The sequence below is a fragment of the Triticum dicoccoides genome, chromosome 6A (assembly GCF_002162155.2).
Source record: "Triticum dicoccoides isolate Atlit2015 ecotype Zavitan chromosome 6A, WEW_v2.0, whole genome shotgun sequence".
In the NCBI taxonomy this organism is placed as follows: domain Eukaryota; kingdom Viridiplantae; phylum Streptophyta; class Magnoliopsida; order Poales; family Poaceae; genus Triticum; species Triticum dicoccoides.
This window is the reverse complement of record NC_041390.1, coordinates 451,751,802-451,763,668: the sequence shown is the minus strand read 5'-3', so window position 1 is coordinate 451,763,668 and position 11,867 is coordinate 451,751,802. Positions and strand designations below refer to the sequence as shown.

At 41.9% G+C, this 11,867-nt stretch overlaps 2 pseudogenes; both read right to left on the bottom strand.

The window, feature by feature from the left end:
• Nucleotides 1-2,183: 2,183 nt before the first annotated feature.
• LOC119319779 lies at nucleotides 2,184-2,259 on the bottom strand (annotated as a pseudogene).
• Nucleotides 2,260-2,622: 363 nt separating this feature from the next.
• LOC119319778 lies at nucleotides 2,623-2,697 on the bottom strand (annotated as a pseudogene).
• Between the last annotated feature and the right edge of the window lie 9,170 nt (nucleotides 2,698-11,867).

Here is an 11,867-nt window from a genome sequence, read left to right as displayed (position 1 = left end):
TGTTCATGCCATGCTTATATTGTTCTAGTTGTATCATGTTCATCTTGTTCATGCTACAATTGATCTGATAGTATCATGTTAATCCTTGTTAACCTGTAATTGTCATGTTGTTGTCTGTCTTGATTGCTCTTGGTTGTTGTGAGCTTTCAAGTACATTCAATGTACTGACCTAGCGAGTCATACCAGATTGCAGGTCATGCTAGATTTGATTACTTGTTTGCCGTGGATTCCTTGTTTGCGAGCTAGGATAAGCGTTCCAGCCAGAGTCCCTGCATAGTGCAGTTCATCACCATCGTTGTTGTTCCGCTGCTAGAGTTATTCCGTCGCATCGTGTTGTTCTGCTGCTTGCATGGAGCAACCTTGGTAGGCGTAGTGTCGTCGTGCCGATGTAATCCCCTTGTACCCATATAGCTTGTAATAAAGAGCTGATTTGTTCTATGCTAAGCAGTGTCATATTCCAGAAGACTTCTCCTCAATCTCTGGGCTGGAATACAGGGCGTTCCGATTTCTCTGAGCCGCGGTGCCACAGGCTTGGTATCATAGCAGGTCTGGCTGTAGGACGCCCTAGCCCGCGCGAGCATTAAAAAACGGTAGTATAGAGCCCAGTTGGTTTGTTGCACTTGTTTGTTGCATTTGTTTGCCGCATAGCATGCATATAGATTATTATCTGGTCGCTGATAGTAATCTTGCGTGTGTAGTTGGTATCTGTTTCGATCCAATACCTACACCATCCCTCTTTGCATGCCTGCTCTTAGGTTTTTGGTGTCATCTCTGTCCCAACAGAGTGATGCCACGGTACCAGCGTTCCAGACACCATTTGCAGGAGTTATGCTCGGATATCGCGTTGATATCTTTCTGCCATCCTCCCATATCGTTTCGGTGATAGACTTGTCTCTATCCCAAATCGTGCCTCCCATCTCGCCCCTTTGGCAACCCTTACTGATCTTGGTTATCAGAAAAGGGCAATGCCAGCAAGCCTTGCTTTTCCACCACTATCCTACCCTGTCATCCCATTCTTTGGACATGTATGGCTCCTTTCCATACGCTTGATGATGATGAGGTTGTGACCTTGTGTCTCGCTACATGATCACCAAGTCCTTCCTCACCTATCACTACAAGAAATATGTCAACTTATGACCACCACTATTGGTCACTGAATGGTCACAAATTTCCATTTATGACCTTTTTGTGACCAAAAACATAAGGTCAAAAGCTGGGCGTCGTAAACTGACTATAGCGACCTTTAACAAAAGGTTGTTGATCCTATGACCTTCTGTTTTGGTCACTAGCAACCTCCCCAGGCCACGTAGGCATCCAGCGTGGCAAGCTGATGTGGCACAAGATTCAGCCCGGTTCAATTCGGTTTTCTACATGGGCCGAGCCCATTAATTCAGCCTTTTAGGATTTTTTTTCCTTGTTAATTCTGGTCGGCTTCATGGGCCAAGCCCAACGTTGTAGCCTTTTTTATTGTTGGCCCGTGGCCTTTTATTATTTATTGCTTTTCTATTTTCAGCCATTATATATTCAAGTTGGTCCCACTAGTCAGATGGGTCCCACTTGTCATGATCATCTCTCAAATTGGTCCCACATGTCAAAGATGTACAAAATTGACAGATTATTTTCATAAGTGGACCCATTGGTCAAGTTTCCATTTCACAAGTTTTCAGATCATATAAATAATCAAAAAGAATCATCAAATATACCACTAAATAAATCTATTACAATCTTTACAACACATATATGCTACAATATGCTACTCTTCACTAAGTAGAACTTGGCGGCTTCACACTTCACGGCTTCACACTTGCTTCATACTTCACGGCTTCACACTTGAGCATCTGTAAAAGAGGAACAACCACAAATTTAAATCTCAATTGCAGTATATGCAGAAGCAGTTCAAAGTTGAAACAACATCAATTAAACACACGCGCACAGAAACATAGGAGTTAGAATGCAGTATAGGACCAGGACAAGGAAACTCCTGTTATCAAATCAACACACAGCTTGTAGCAAAACAGCACAGAAACATGTGGATATCTCATGTGAGCATCATGCTGTGGTTTTATTAAACAATGATATAGCAACAGAATACAATATCTTCAATGCAAACCAGCAATAGAATTGCTCCTGCTAGCTGCTGTTGCTGCCACAAAACGCATGACACATTAGTTGCAGTACAAGCTATGGATCAGAAGTAGCTGGTTACACTAATTATGAAATATCAGTGGGAATCCGAACGATTTTCTTCATCACCCGGAATCATGCAGTTCAACCCAACAGAACACAATGAGCAATAAGGTTCATAACCAATGAAGGAATGCATGTACAGTCAGTCTAAAGCAGTAAAAATGTGCAAATGTACTTCAGGAGATGGCGTGACCCGTCGATTTTCTTCATCACCCAGGTAATGCACATCTCATCAGCCAGCAGAACACAAAAAAGAGGATACGAAAATTACTTCTAAGAGGTTTGCAAAAAATCAAAGGAAAGTATTTGCTCAATAATAAAGGAGTACTCCCTCTGTAAACTAATATAAGAGTGTTTAGATCACTAGTTTAGTATTCTAAACACTCTTATATTAGTTTACGGAGGGAGTACATATGTAGTCCAAGAGATGGCATGATCCGTCAGAAGTATCTGGTTGTAATAATCATGAAAATCAGTGGGAATCCGAACAATTTTCTTCATCACCCAGATCATGCACATCTCAGCCAGCAGAACATCACAAGTAACATATGTAAAACAATGATTCTGAGCATGAGCAAACAATGATTCTGAGCATGAGCAAACAATGATTCTATTAGAGTACCAGCAAATCAGACTGAACTTTCATGGAATGATTAGTATAACTAGACCCATTTTAGTTTAGCATTACATAAAAGACTAGTAGCAGTCGCACAAGCAACTATTGAGCACTGAAGAAACAGGACAGGGAAACAACATACCCTGATGGTGCCCAGGCTGCAGCCTCAGAACCCTGCAAAACCACAAGCGACGTTAACATCAAACACACATATAAGACGCACCATGTTATGAAATGGACATATAAGACGCACATATAAGACGTTAACATCAAATTCACAGTTTAGAAAATTAGTATCTTCTTTGCAAAGGTGAAATGAGATGACTGAACTTGATTTGGCTTTTTAGCTTCCATAATTTCTACTAGCAGCAGATGTTATGAAATGGACTTACTGAATTATCTGAATCAAGGAAAGAAATTTGCAACTAGCTTTAGACCATCTATTACACAGACTGAGAAATCTATTTCCATCCAACTACTTTTACTTTTCTACAAGACTACAACAGTTTTAGACAACTCCAAAGTCCTAAATTTGTTCACAGGTTATTCAACACAAGTAAATTTGTTCACAGGTTATCTACAAGATTAGAACAGTTTCAGATTTCAACAGATTCAGACAACTGTTTTTCAGACTTGGAACAATTTCAGTAAACTGTTCTTCAGACCACAATAGTTTCAGTAAACTATAGCAAAGTCTGAATGTCATGGAAAACAAATGATTTCACTAACCAAGGGTCCCGGTCAGGAAGACGACGATCTCGAGGGTCCCGCCATAGCCACCGTCAGGCAGGTCGACGACGAGCGGGGTGAGCTGAGCTCGCTAAGCAGGTCGACTACTACTACAGAAAATATGCCCTCGCTAAGCTGAGATCTCAATCAACAGAGGCAAGAAGTCGACCAAACCAAACCAAACCAACCAGGGCGTTGTTCTTGACGCTGAGCATGAGAATGGAGAGGGGCCCCATGCTGAACTCCTCCTCCTCCTTCTTCCCCTGCTGCCAACAAAACAAAGACAGAACCAATGACCGTGTCAGTAAGCTGCTGTGGCAGATGAGAACACCGTCGCGGGAGAAGAGGGGCGGAGGAAAGCAGCAGTGCTAATCTAGTTTGAAGAACAATGCCAGCAACTCAACATGGCCTCCTACTTATTGGTAGGCAAAGGATGGTAAGCAATGATGCAGAGAATGGCCAGGTAATTAAGGGGCAACGTGATTGTGCCCAGCAGCAGTAGATGGTGGTCTACTGTTTGTTTGACAGCATTATTAATAGGTGTTTCGTGTTGTCTTCTCAGGCAACAACAGTCAGGTACAACTACACCTAGCAACAGAGCTGCCAAGGACGGATGGACAATGCATATCATCTGTCAAGAAAGATCTACCCACCTAACTGAAAATTGGATAGTAGTATGTGACTGGAATGAAAGGAGAAAAAAGGAATTCCAGGTCCTTTTTCTGGAAACAAAATAATTTACCAGACGCATGCATACACGGGCCAGGGAAGAAAATGATGCAGTGAATTAGTCTGACAGATAGAGAGAAAGAACAGGGAAGGGGATTGTACTACTCACCGGGACGTCCTCTTGGAAGACGCCGTAGCTGTGGGGCACCTCCATGGCGAACTCCATGCTGTTCCTCGGAGCATCAAACCCTGCAATTGAGCCCAATGAGAATCGGTTAAACTTGCTGCAACACACTGGACTTGGATCATTCTAAAAACCCAGCGGAAGCTACTAATTGAGCGAGAAGAGGGGCTCACCGGTGTGCCCTTGCTTGGCGTCAACGTGGAAGGCATCGAGGTCGAGGCGGGAGTGGAGCTTGGCGGCCTCGAGGTCGTGGAGCGGGAGGAGGAGGCGCACGGCCTCGGCGTCCACCAGGACGTAGAGCGCGGACTCCTCGGCGCCGGCCAGGAGGCGGCGCACGGCCTCGGCGTCCGCGGATCGGAGGGCCGCAAAGAGCGCCTGGTGCGAGAGCGGCGGGAGATCCATCGTCGGGCGGGCGGCCAACCGGAGAGCCGGCGCGGAGCTGACCAAACGGAACCCTAGCGCGTCAGCCGACCTTCTCGACTCGATCTAGGGCATAGGGTAGGGAAAGATGGTGAGGGGAGGGAGGGACGAGGTCGGCGGCGGTGGTGAGGAGGGCTGCGAGGTCGGCAGTGGGTGGGAGCGGCGGGGAGAGAACTAGATCAGGGAAAGGAGGCTGGGGAGAGGACTGGATCGAGGGAGGAGGTGGTGACAGCTGCGAGGAGAGAAGGGTGCGATGGGGGGGAGTCGATGGGATCCAGAGCTCGGTCGTCATGGCTGCGCCACGGGCTAGAGTTTCGGGCGCTTGGGAGGCATGGGGATTCGGGCTCCTCGCCGTCGACGACCATGGTGCGGGGGCGGCGGCGGCTAGGGTTTGGAGAGCGGGTGCGGGTGCGGGAGAGTGGGGGCGTGGGGGCTAGGGTTGGAACGGTGGGGAGTGGGGGCTGCGTGGGTGAGGGGGTGAGAGGGCTACGTGGGTGAGAGGGTGAGGGGATGAGGTCCGCCGTTGGATCCCGGAGCATCCGACGGTGTCGGATGCATGATCCGCGTGATATGCCTATAGACCAATCAGAACGCAACAAACAATTTGAAGACTTTATGACCTTTTAAATAGGTCACGAAAAAATCATTTTCCATTTTTTAGTGCTCAAAATGAGTTTTTTTTGTAAAAGACCTACCAAATACTTGTTCACATGATATTATTTATATTCTTTATATTTGTTCAAAATGAGTTCTTTATACTCTGCAAAAGTTTACATCTTGGAATAGTAAACAGTATCGACAAAGGGATTTTTTATATTCTTTGCACAAAAAATCATTTTCCATTTTTTGAGTGCCCCAAATGAGGTTTTTTTGTGAAGGACCTACCAAATAATTGTTGCAAAATTGGACCAAATCAATTTTATAAAATACTAGGACATATATAATGCACAATTGACAAAATGGTTGGGTGAAAAAAGTTTTGATCCACCTCTGGTGAAAAAGACAAATTGTCGTCGATTCAGTTGGAAACGGGTCAAATTTGAACTGTAGCTGCCTCATAGTTTGCTCTTTATTTTTTCCAAAAATCATTTATAGGTAAATAAGTATCTATTTAATCATAGAAACACCAAAAAAATTCCAAGATTCAACCACTAGCTAGGAACGGTCAAGTCCGCTGTTTTGACCGCATTTTGAAACGGGCATAAAAAATTCAAAAAAAATCAAAAAATTGGAAAACCTTCGCATTGTGTCATTATATGTGACCAAGTTTTCAGGAAAAATAATAAACTTGTAATACGGTAATTATTTTAAAAAAATGTTCTCCGAAATGAGCTATCATGCGTGAAGATTCATGGCTTTCAAGCCAAATGATCAATCTTATGGCCACATTCATGGCATAGTTTGTTCAAATGATCTCATATTGTGCACGAGAGTGCATCTTGGAATTCCAAACAATGTTTCCTAAGGAAGTTTTCATTTTCTTTGCATGGAAAATTCATTTTTCATTTTCCGAGTGCCCAAAAGGAGGGTTTTTTGTGAAGGACCTACCAAATAATTGTTGCAAAATTGGACCAAATCATTTTTATAAAATACTAGGCCATATATAATGCACAATTGACAAAATGGTTGGGTGAAAAAAGCTTTGATCTACCTCTGGTGAAAAAGACAAATTGTCGTCGATTCAGTTGGAAACGGGTCAAATTTGAACTGTAGCTGCCTCATAGTTTGCTCTTTATTTTTTCCAAAAATCATTTATAGGTAAATAAGTATCTATTTAATCATAGAAACACCAAAAAAATTCCAAGATTCAACCACTAGCTAGGAACGGTCAAGTCCGCCGTTTTGACCGCATTTTGAAACGGGACATAAGAAATTCAAAAAAAATCAAAAAATTGTAAAACCTTCGCATTGTGTCATTATATGTGACCAAGTTTTCAGGAAAAATAGTAAACTTGTAATACGGTAATTATTTTAAAAAAGTGTTCTCAGAAATCAGCTATCATGCGTGAAGATTCATGGCTTTCAAGCCAAATGATCAATCTTATGGCCACATGCATGGCATAGTTTGTTCAAATGATCTCATATTGTGCACGAGGGTGCATCTTGTAATTCCAAACAATGTTGCCTAAGGAAGATTTCATTTTCTTTGCACGGAAAATTCATTTTTCATTTTCCGAGTGCCCAAAAGGAGGGTTTTTTGTGAAGGACCTACCAAATAATTGTTGCAAAATTGGACCAAATCATTTTTATAAAATACTAGGCCATATATAATGCACAATTGACAAAATGGTTGGGTGAAAAAAGTTTTGATCTACCTCTGGTGAAAAAGACAAATTGTCGTCGATTCAGTTGGAAACGGGTCAAATTTGAACTGTAGCTGCCTCATAGTTTGCTCTTTATTTTTTCCAAAAATCATTTCTAGGTACATAAGTATCTATTTAATAATAGAAACACCAAAAAAATTCCAAGATTCAACCACTAGCTAGGAACGGTCAAGCCCGCCGTTTTGACCGCATTTTGAAAGAGGCATAAGAAATTAAAAAAACTCAAAAAATTGGAAAACCTTCGCATTGTGTCATTATATGTGACCAAGTTTGCAGGAAAAATAATAAACTTGTAATACGGTAATTATTTTAAAAAAATGTTCTCAGAAATGAGCTATCATGCGTGAAGATTCATGGCTTTCAAGCCAAATGATCAATCTTATGGCCACATTCATGGCATAGATTGTTCAAATGATCTCATATTGTGCACAAGGGTGCATATTGGAATGGCAAACAATGTTGCCTAAGGAAGTTTTCATTTTCTTTGGACGAAAAAACCATTTTCCATTTTCTGGGTGCCTGAAATGAGTTTTTTTGTGAAGGACCTACCATATATTTGTTGCAAAATTGGACCTAATCAATTTTATAAAATACTAGGCCATATTTAATGCACAATTGACAAAATGGTTGGGTGTCAAAAATTTTGATCCACCTCTGGTGAAAAAGACAAATTCCCGTTGATTCAGTTGGAAGCGGGTCAAATTTGAACTGCAGCTGCCTCATAGTTTGCTCTTTATTTTTTCCAAAAATCATTTCTAGGTAAATAAGTATCTATTTAATCAGAAATACATGGTTTGATGGCGAGACATCGAGGTTTGGACGGTGGCCGAGGGCCCCAACTCTAGAGCGGGTAAGCTCACATGCCCGCCGCGTGGTCACCGCGTGACCGTGGCGTTGCCATGTGTTATGTGCGGCCTAGGCATGTCTAGTGGGTTGGGCACTCCCCAGGTAGGTGCTAGGAAGAAAATCACAACATAAGATTCTCACGAGGAGACCGATCGATGCTCAAACATGAATAAGCAGCCAAGTGTTTGATTTGCAGTACGGGAAATGCACATGGCCAATGGGCGTGAGTTTTGGCCGAGGATGATCATCTACTAAGGAGAATGTATTCACAAATTTTCACCTCAAAAGGAGGAGCCTAGGTGGTACTTGCTTTGCAAAGTACCACACTGGACAAAAATATGAATGTTGAAGCTGGGCTCAAAATAATGACTGGATTGAGCTGAAATTTGGTGGAGGATGGTTATTTGGGCATAGGAAAGCATTGTAGAAAATTGATATCATTTTGACATGCCAAAGTAGTACTTCCTTCACAATGCTCTTCTATGGACAAAAACTTGGGAAAACTAGTGAGAGAGATTGGATGAATGAAATAAGCTAAAAATTGGTGTAGGTAAGTTACATAGGTATGGTCATGCGCTGGTAAATTTTCAGATCATTTGGGTAAGCCTAGCTAGTACTTACTTCACAAAGCTTCTCTCGAGGTAGAAACTTTGTAAATTTCCTGAGAAAGATTTACTAGGAAAATTGAGCTGAATATTATCATGTGGCAATGATTTGGGTATGGAAGAGTGTCCAAAAAGTTTGAGGGTAATAGGAGGGGTCTATATAACACTTGCTTTGCAATGTGCCAATTTGGCCACAAAATATAAATTGAACCTGGGCTCACATAGATGATTTGACTGAGCTACAATTTGGAGGAGGGTGATAATTTGGGCATATGAAGGAACTGTATAAATTTCATGTCATTTAGAGATATAAAAAAGGTACTTCTTCACAATGCTTCTAGGTGGACAAAAACTTTGGAAATTTGCCGAGGAAGATTTGCTAGGCAAATGGAGCTGAATTTTGTCATGCGGTAATGATTTGGATAGGAAAGAGTGCCCAAAAATTCCGAGGGCAATCAAGAATATAAAAATAGCACTTCCTTCATAAAGTGTTGTTGTGAACAGAATAGAAAAATGAATATTGTTGAATTAGTTTTGAACTAGGCAAGGAAGGATTTTTACATATTTGATGAAGATATGCCCCGAAGAATTTATGAGATTTTTTTGGGAATTTTGGGAATGATAGAAATATAGGTTGCTTCACAACCTAGGGCAAAAACTGCCACATGGACATGACACGTAGGCAAAACTGATGAGATGGCGCCTAGTCATCACAACCCACCACAATCTACAAGGCTATGACCATCTATATTGGTCATTAACAACTAGAAATAAGGCAGCGGACTAGCACTGTTTGCTTTGTGACCATTTCGTGTAAGGAAATTACGACCTTTCTGACCAAAATGGTCGCAATGGTTTAGGGTTTGGAGCCCCCCGAACAGCTTTTGACCAATTGGTCTAAAATGGTCATAAATTTATGACCAATTCTTCGAGGGTCACTGACAGAAGGTCATAAGTTGACATATTTCTTGTAGTGTGTGTATCCGTCCAAATGCAACCGGTGTTCAGCCAGCGCTTGGTGTAGCCTTGGTTACACCAACTCCTTCCACACATGGATTCACTTTTCGTGCACACCACCATAGCATATAAGACCGAAATACCGGAGTTTCTGCGAGGTTTGTGTGCTTAGGTATGCATGCATATTATTGTTGTGAGTAGCAGTAATATGTGATGTTGCTTGATTATATTATTATTTCTATGTTTTGTGTGCTTTTGTTTTCGTCATTTCTTTTGCTTCTTTCTTTGGGCTTTTGGTGTTACATATTTTCCCCTATTAAAGTTGCTCGTCAACCGACAATGGACCCGAAGAATTAGCAAGGAGTTCAAATATTTGCAACTCAGCAAAAGCAGAAAGGAACTCTCAGCCGACTACGGTGAAATGGGAAATATCATATCTTGATGTTGATAACCAATTTTGCATTAGAGTGCACTCCTCACAATAGTATGGATAATCAAGTCTCCCTCAGTGTGCGCTCTTCATAACTGTGATGATCAAATCAGCAAGAAGATATATTGTGTGCAAGATCGACAGTATGTTATCAGTCAAAGGTAATCAACAGCCGAAATATTAAGATGGTATGTGTATGTGGTAATTGGTCCGCATATCACAATGAGAAGCTTCTGGTATAAGCAACCCAATCTTCCCTCGCAAGTGACCAGAGAAACCTGTAAGGCAAGATTCATCTATCTTCCTCAGTACGATACCTAGATGACTTCCCGTGCAAGATACTCTGTCTTCTTCAGTAAGAAACCACAAAAGCTTCCGGTATAAGGTACCGAGTCCTTCCCCAGCATGTCTTTAAGGGGGGAAGCTTCTGAAGCATGATACCCAATCTTCCTCAGCAAGATACTCTCGATGGCTTCCAGCCAAGCCATCCAATCGTCCTCAGTATGACATTGGTGCAAGAAATTGCATTGTGAATTGACAGCTTATGGTAGTGCATCCCAAGAACCAGATCCGCAACATTTTGGTCAGAAGCAAGAATCAGTCAGAACACCAGTCTACCTCGGAAATCAAATTCTCATATATATATATATATATATATATATATATATATATATATATATATATATATATATATATATATATATATATTGTGAAGCATGTTGCCAAGATCTTGCAAGCCACTCGAACGAGGATCTGACAACCACATGAGGATTGTTAAAAGAAGGAAGTCGGTTATACACCATAGTGTGACAAAGAACTATGAAGATTGATGACAACAGTGAGCTCTGCACAAGTACCTGTGAACCTGGAACATGATTCTGATGAGCCCTTGTCTACTTTTCTCTGGTAACAGCACCACGCCTGTGTTCTGATCTGTTTTTGGCCATACGGGGTGGATGCCGACTTTATATTTCTCTATTCAACAACTGTCACGAGTCCTGAGCTACTTTCCGGCCGTCTTGTACAGCTGTTGAGTTTCTTTTTGTCACAGTGGCCCTTTGCTCTGAGCTGCTTTTCGTTCGTCTTAGGGAACTGCCACGTTCTTCTTATCAACACGGTCTCATGCTCTGAGTTTCTTTTCGGCCATCTTGAGTTGTGGTTGAGTTATTTCAGTGATGTCCCAGATCTGAGTTGTGACGACCGTTGTGGTGGCTACTGATTTATTTGCCGATTTCTTACAAGGGTTCGAATGATCATTTCCCTATGGTTAAGACTTGAGGAACGATGAACCTGCAATTTAAAGGATGTTACCATGTCAGGAGATGAGGATAAAAGTACTCCTGCCAGAATATTGCACCCGATAGTACCAATGGTCACACAAAGAAGCAATATGACCAAGCTCTTTCAGCAAAGGATCCAGACAAAGGAAATAGTAACGAAGGAGCAAGACTGATAATTGTTGCATGACCCACATGGTGCAGATACCCCGGACAGTCTAAGTTAGTATTGATCACCATGAATATTCACCTAAGGGGTCTACTCAATTTTGGTAAGGACCTCATACCAAGGCAACCCACTCAGTCAACAATATGTGCTCAGATTTGTCAGTATCAAATATCTGGGTCTGTCAAGACAAAAAAATAAGCAATTCAACAGTTGACTCCAGCATCCATGGTAAAGCAGCACACAACCTACTATCCCCATGGACATGCCAATAGAATGGATAATCAGGATGATGAATAACAGTCTTGAGGCATGTATCCTCACTTATGAGGAGCATCAAAGGATATCCTGTCATGAACAAAAAAAATTCTTCTGCCAGCACCATAGTCAGTCAAGTCTATGGGTACTATCATATAAGGTCGTACCCCTTTATGATGGCCACGACAGATGACAGCCA